We start from the raw sequence: 8,041 nt of genomic DNA on the forward strand, positions 1-8,041 counted from the left end.
CCTTCTTTGTCTCTTTTGATCTTTGATGGTTGAAAGTCTGTTTTATCAGAGACTAGTATTGCAACCCCCGCTTTTTTTTGTTCTCCATTTGCTTGGTAAATCTTCCTCCATCCCTTTATTTTGAGCCTATGTATGTCTCTGCGTGTGAGATGGGTCTCCTGAATACAGCAGACTGATGGGTCTTGACTCTTTATCCAGTTTGCCAGTCTGTGTCTTTTAATTGGAGCACTTAGTCCATTTACATTTAAGGTTAAGATTGTTATGTGTGAACTTGATCCTGCCATTATGATATTAACTGGTTATTTTGCTCGTTAGTTGATGCAGTTTCTTCCTAGCCTCGATGGTCTTTACATTTTGGCATGTTTTTGCAATGGCTGGTACCGGTTGTTCCTTTCCATGTTTAGTGCTTCCTTCAGGGTCTCTTGTAAGGCAGGCCTAGTGGTGACAAAATCTCTAAGCATTTGCTTATCTGTAAAGGATTTTATTTCTCCTTCACTTATGAAACTTAGTTTGGCTGGATATGAAATTCTGGGTTGAAAATTCTTTTCTTTAAGAATGTTGAATATTGGCCCCCACTCTCTTCTGGCTTGGAGAGTTTCTGCCGAGAGATCTGCTGTTAGTCTGATGGGCTTCCCTTTGTGGGTAACCCGACCTTTCTCTCTGGCTGCGCTTAAGATTTTTTCCTTCATTTCAACTTTGGTGAATCTGGCAGTTATGTGTCTTGGAGTTGCTCTTCTCGAGGAGTATCTTTGTGGTGTTCTCTGTATTTCCTGGATTTGAATGTTGGCCTGCCCTACTAGGTTGGGGAAGTTCTCCTGGATGATATCCTGAAAAGTGTTTTCCAAGTTGGTTCCATTTTCCCCCTCACTTTCAGGCACCCCAATCAGACGTAGATTTGGTCTTTTTACATAATCCCATACTTCTTGCAGGCTTTGTTCATTTCTTTTTCTTCTTTTTTCTTTTGGTTTCTCTTCTCGCTTCATTTCATTCATTTGATCCTCAATCGCTGATACTCTTTCTTCCAGTTGATCAAGTCGGTTACTGAAGCTTGTGCATTTGTCACGTATTTCTCGTGTCATGGTTTTCATCTCTTTCATTTTGTTTATGACCTTCTCTGTATTAATTACTCTAGCCATCAATTCTTCCACTTTTTTTTCAAGATTTTTAGTTTCTTTGCACTGGGTACGTAATTCCTCCTTTAGCTCCGAGAAATTTGATGGACTGAAGCCTTCTTCTCTCATCTCGTCAAAGTCATTCTCCGTTCAGCTTTGATCCGTTGCTGGTGATGAGCTGCGCTCCTTTGCCGGGGGAGATGCGCTCTTATTTTTTGAATTTCCAGCTTTTCTGCCCTGCTTTTTCCCCATCTTTGTGGTTTTATCTGCCTCTGGTCTTTGATGATGGTGATGTACTGATGGGGTTTTGGTGTAGGTGTCCTTCCTGTTTGATAGTTTTCCTTCTAGCAGTCAGGACCCTCAGCTGTAGGTCTGTTGGAGATTGCTTGAGGTCCACTCCAGACCCTGTTTGCCTGGGTATCAGCAGCAGAGGCTGCAGAAGATAGAATATTTCTGAACAGCGAGTGTACCTGTCTGATTCTTGCTTTGGAAGCTTCCTCTCAGGGGTGTACTCCACCCTGTGAGGTGTGGGGTGTCAGACTGCCCCTAGTGGGGGATGTCTCCCAGTTAGGCTACTCAGGGGTCAGGGACCCACTTGAGCAGGGAGTCTGTCCCTTCTCAGATCTCAACCTCCATGTTGGGAGATCCACTGCTCTCTTCAAAGCTGTCAGACAGAGTCGTTTGCGTCTGCAGAGGTTTCGGCTGCGTTTGTTATTGCCCTGTCCCCAGAGGTGGAGTCTACAGAGACAGGCAGGTTTCCTTGAGCTGCTGTGAGCTCCACCCAGTTCGAGCTTCCCAGCAGCTTTGTTTACCTACCTAAGCCTCAGCAATGGCGGGCGCCCCTCCCCCAGCCTGGCTGCTGCCTTGCCGGTAGATCACAGACTGCTGTGCTAGCAATGAGGGAGGCTCCGTGGGTGTGGGACCCTCCCGGCCAGGTGTGGGATATGATCTTCTGGTGTGCCTGTTTGCTTAAAGCGCAGTATTGGGGTGGGAGTTACCCGATTTTCCAGGTGTTGTGTGTCTCAGTTCCCCTGGCTAGGAAAAGGGATTCCCTTCCCCCTTGCGTTTCCCAGGTGAGGCAATGCCTAGCCCTGCTTCACCTCTCGCTGGTCTGGCTGCAGCAGCTGACCAGCACCGATCGTCCGGCACTCCCCAGTGAGATGAACCCAGTACCTCAGTTGAAAATGCAGAAATCACCGGTCTTCTGTGTCGCTCGCGCTGGGAGTTGGAGACTGGAGCTGTTCCTATTCGGCCATCTTGCCCATTCTCTCGAGAGTCACATTTCCTAATGAGACATGGAAAGCATCTGACTACCAGAAAAAGTGTCCAAATTCTGCCGGTATGATCATGGTGCTGCAGGTGGAGGTCAGTTTAAGGAGGTGTCAGGCAAAAAATTTTGAAAGTCTTTTTTATTGTTTCTTTGTTTGTTTTTTGGGTTTTTTTGTTTGTTTGTTTGTTTTTCATAAAATCGTGGACAGAATCCACCACCTGGATCCACCACATGTTGGAATGGATGAGGGACAGAAATGGCGCTCAGTAAATTGAGAATGAAATCCAGGAGTGCGGAAGAGGTTTGAGAGGTCAACGGCTGTGAGAGGCGAATGGGTGAATGATGAGAATGTTCAAAATATCTTCTTTCTCCATAATAGGAGAGCATTTAGGCCCCTGAGCCAGACAGTGTCCAGGCCAGGGGGAGCAGGATGTTGTCAGCTCTCCTGGTCAAAAGTGAGACTCCAGCAGTGTCCAGTTACTTGGTCCAGTTTGGGATTTATTCCTATTTTAAAAAGGATCCAACAGTATACAATTTTGAAAATATACAAAAATTCCTATGCTACCATTCATAGATAGACAAGATGACCCTAAGATGGTGAGAGAATCAGAATGGTGTTTGGGTTTACATTGTGTATTTTTTTCTCCCAATATCTACAGAATTCCCTACATCAATTTTTTAACGTAACCCAGTGGGTGTCATTCCCTTTCACAGTTACAGACATTTCCAGTTTACGGTTACAGACCCTTGGATAACCCATACCCTTTCTAATCTGAGGTACAGGCAGCCATGTGGCATCACCTCTACACATGCCTTCTGGGACATCAAATTGCTGATTAAGTAAAAGTCATTTCAATAGATATTGAAGACCTCCATTTTACCCCTCTCACACTTGTAATTCTGCTACCAAGAGGTGATGAGTTTTAGTGTTTTGCTTTTATATATTAGTGTAGATTAATGCTTCCACCAGGGGCAAATTTTTCATTCGGAAAAGCATTTGGCAAAGCTGGAGACATTGCTGGTTGTCAGAGCTGGGGGAGGGAGTCTTGCTGGCCTTGAGCGGGTAGAGTCCCCAGATAGTGCTGAACATTCTAGAGTTCACAGAGCCCCATCAGCATGAGCACTACAAAGTTCAATGCTAAGGTTGAGTGGAGAGCCCTGGTGTGCCTCCCCTAGCTTCCTGGAGCTTTTTACCTTCTCCTTCCATCACTCTCTGCCACTTTCTCACCTCAGCTTGCTCCTTGAAACTTAGTGCCCTCCGCTTGAACTTTCCCTTAGTTTAAGACCTGTTGTAATCTCTGGACGTCCTTGACCCCTTTCTGATCCTTAGCAGGGTGTCCTCTAGAGAGCATCCTAACATTTCCTGGAGCTTCTCAGGATCCAGATGCCACTGCCCTGTGTCGGCACCAGGGATATGGCCGTGTGCCTGTGTCCCTAAAGTTCCTGTCACTGAGAACATTTGTGTGAGAGCAGCTGAGGTGATATTACCCTCCCCTACTTTTCTTGGAACATAAAAATATGTACAAACCTTGGAGAGTAAAATTTCTTAATGCATGTCAAAGTTTAAAAATTACATATTTTTCCTCCCAAACTTTACTGGGAAAAATTTATCACATTACCAGTCATGAAAAATGACACCTAATCAGGGTTATTCACTCTATTATTTGTTTAACAGCAAAATATTGGGAAAAACCTAGACTTTCACCAGCACGATGCTAATTCAACAGATTACCTTGTATCTACACAGTAGAATATGATGCAGCTGCATTAAAAGTATAGAATCATTCAGCTATTCATATGGAAACACCTCGTTGTTCTATTTTAATTATAGCATCTAAACATCACAGAATAAGATGCAGTTTTTGTACTAGATCTGACCTTAGAACATTATTTTTACTGTTTCTTTTTTTTAAATTCATAGAGAGAATGTCTTACTCTCATACACAGGCTGAAGTGCAGTGATGAGATCATAATTGAGTGCAATCCCAACCTTGTGAGTTCAAGAGATTCTCCTGCCTCAGCCTGTTGAGTAGCTGGAATCACAGGCACGTGCCACCATGCCTAGCTAATTTTTTTGTGATTGTTTCTGTAGAGATGGGGTTTCACCCAGGCTGGAAAAATACCAGGCTTTTCTCAAACTTCTGGGCTCAAGTGATCAGCCCACTTTCACTCTCAAAGTCCTGGAATTACAAGCAAGTGTCATGACACCTGGTTCTGCTTTTTTTTTTTTTTTCAAATTGGACTGCTGTCTACGCACTCATCTCTTTCCCCATCAGGTGATTTCTATTTTTCCTCAATTTCTCTACCATATGTCCATGCCAAAATCCAGATGTATTTGCTTTTGTTTAGAATTAGATTTTTTTTTTCTTTAATGAGAAGCCTTAGGAATGGTCTCCTAGCCAATTTTCAAGATTCTAATCTTCACTGTCTAAGCCACATATTTGCATTTCCAGATATTGATTAAGTCACTGGTAGGGCATTTAAAGCCTCCCAATGCCTGTGCCATCCCTCAAGCGTATCTGATTTGGCTGATGTGTGATGTAGCCCAGGAATTGGTTGTTTAAAAATGCTTTCAAGGAAAAGGGTCATTTTGCAGTGGAGGAACTTTAACGCAGTGATCAAAGTTAAGATCCCCAGTAATCAGAGATAACGACGCATTATGGCATTCTAATATAATTGATGGAGAAGGTGCAGCATCATCCCTGTGTTATTCTTCTACAAACTGTATAACCTGAGTTTAATTGTGAGAAAATATTAGAAAAGTCCAAACTGAGAGTCATGCTACAGAATAAGTAACCAATACTCTTCAAAAATGTGAAGCACTTTAACGTATGTCCTAACTTCCCCAGATCAAAGGAGACTGAGAAAACAGTACAGTGAAGAGCAATATGTGATACTAGATTGGATCCTGGTCCAGAAAAAGGACATTAGTCAGAACATAGAGGATACTTGGATAAGGTCTCTACAGGCATTCATTTTACAGTGTTAATAATCATTATTGATTTTGATTATTAGGTGCATATCTACAATGTTAATATTTGGGGAAGCTGAATGAAAAGCATATGAGGACTTTGCCTATTTTTGGAACATTTTAGAAAGTCTGAAATTATTTCAAAATTAAACATGAAAAGAAAGAAAAGAAATATAGATCTTTTAGATATTTCTATTAAGTTGCCAAAGTTGAAGATCATTTCCCAGCTTATCTTGCCTAACGTTTGTCAGAGTAATCTTCCTGGAAATGCTCTTTGTCATGTTTGTGACCTTATCAAAACTTTCCAGTGACTTCTCTTATCTGTAGGATGAAGTTCCCATTATGTAGGCTGCCATTCAGTGTCCTCATAGCATGGCCCTCATCTCCCTTTTTTTTTGATCTGTGTTGAAAGACCTGACCAACATTTTACTTTCTTATGGCCAAACGTGTTCTAATTTTTTCTTGCTTGTCTGATGCCCTTCTCTGTCTTCTCAACAGTGGGACTTCAGTCAAGGTGGTGGGCAATATTGTAGAAGAAAAATTGTAAAGAGAGTTATAGGAAATAGTCACAAACCTTCTTGGAAGTCTGGGGGTTTGCATAGCTTCAGTAAAAGGGGTAGCTGAAGGCAGCTGAATTATCTTAAAAGCTTAGGGCGTAGATACACAGGAATGTAGAGGAGTTTATGTAAAGAGCTTGTTTACTCAGGAGGTCCTAAAGCCAACATTTAATCTTATGCTGGGGGGACTACTCTGGGGGAGGTCGGCAATGTCAATTACCTTCTAGTGGTGGTTACTCAAGACCTTTGTCATTTAATCTGTACTAAATAAATGCGAACTTCACTGGCTGATAAGTGCCTTTGCTGTTAACTCTTTTTGGGACCCTTCTAGGTATCCGTGAGTGACTCCACCATCCAGCCTGCTCTTTCACTGGATATTTGTGTCTGAGTGTATTTGTTCATCCATTGCTGCATCAGGGTCTGCCAGTTGGACCCAGACAGTTGGTGCCCCGTGTGAGGACCTGGAATATTGGTGCCCAGGTCTGAAGTATAGCTGCAAATAATTGTGACAGAACGTATGAAAACTAAGGAGAAGACTGTGCGGTTGGTAAGCCAGTAACTCGATAAGTCAGTAAGTCAGTAAGTCAGTAGGTCATCAGCGCCCACTTGGGATCTCCAATTTTGAGAGAATTGTTCAGAGTAGGGTTTTATCACGGGACAACAGTTATCAGCACAACAGGAGCAGTATCTAAAAGTATTCAAACAACTGCTTAAAGCCACTGGAGCCTGGGTTTTGCAGGATCAACTAAGGGACCTAATGCAAATTGTATCACTTAACCCATGGTTCCTGAAAGAAGGTAAGCTAGACATAGAGCTTTGAGAACAAGTGCGAAAAAATATTTTTGTTATTGTTGTTTGAGACAGATACAAGAAACAGAAAAGGTGGAGATGTGGGAGTTCAGTCAGGGTGGTGGAGATGATTTTACAGGAAAATTTATAAAAATAGTTATAGGAAACAGTCACAAACCTTCTTGGAAGGCCGGGGAGGTTGCATAGCTTCAGTAAAAGATTTGGCTGAAGGCAGCTGAATTCTCTTTAAAGGTGTAGATACATAGGATTGTAGAGGAGTTTACTCAGGTGGTCTTAAGAACAACTTTTGATTATCTGCAGGAGGTCGGTAATGTCAATGACCCTCTAGTGGTGTTTACTCAAGACGTTTGTAATTTAATCTGTACTAAATAAATGCGAAATTAGCTGGCTGATTGGGGCCACTGCTGCTACCTCTTTTCCGGAACTTTCTTGGTATGGGTGAGTGACTCTGCAGCCCAGCTCATTCTTTCGTTGGATATTTGTGTCTGAGTATATTTGTTCATCTGTCCCTGTTTCAGGGTCTGCCAGTCCAACTCAGACACTCAACCTCCTTAATTGTTTTTTGTCCTAAGGACCATTTCAGACCCTGTCTCTTCATTGATATCTGTATGGTTATTTCTGTTAGAGGCAGCCAACTTTCCTTTCTTTGAATTCTGGTAGGTATAATAGTGTAGAGTGAAATAAGAATTTTATTTTATTATTATTTAGAAAAAAGAAGCTAATTTATTCTGCTCATTAAAAATTTTCTTTTTAAAACAAATCTTAAAATTTTGATTGGAGAAGGATTAGAGATAAAATTGTTGATGTTTGAATTTCATCGTGTTTTTTTTAAAAAATGCTTGTTTAATTTCAGGGGTACATGTGTCGGTCTGATGTGTAGGTAAACCCATGTCACAGGGGTTTGATGTACAGATTATATCATCAATTAGGTAGTAAGTCTAATACTCAATAATTATTTTTTCTTCTCTTCCTTTGCCTCCAACCCTCCACCCTCAAGTAGGTCCTGGTGTGTGCTGCTCCCGTTGTGTCCATGTATTCTCTCTATTTAGTGCCCACTTATACATGCAATATTTCATTTTCTGGTTCCTGCATTAGTTTGCTAAGTATATTATTCTCTAGTTCCATTTATGCTCCTGCAATAGACAAGATCTCATTCTTTTTTTTCATGGATGCATAGTATTCCATGGTGTATATGTACCACATTTTTAAACATCCAGGTTCCATTGAGTGGCATTTAGGTTGATTCCATGTCTTTTCTGTAGCAAATAATGCTGCAATGAAAATTTGTGTGCATGTGTCTTTATGGGAGAATGATTTGTAT

The sequence above is a fragment of the Macaca mulatta genome, chromosome 19, assembly GCF_049350105.2.
Source record: "Macaca mulatta isolate MMU2019108-1 chromosome 19, T2T-MMU8v2.0, whole genome shotgun sequence".
Taxonomy (NCBI): domain Eukaryota; kingdom Metazoa; phylum Chordata; class Mammalia; order Primates; family Cercopithecidae; genus Macaca; species Macaca mulatta.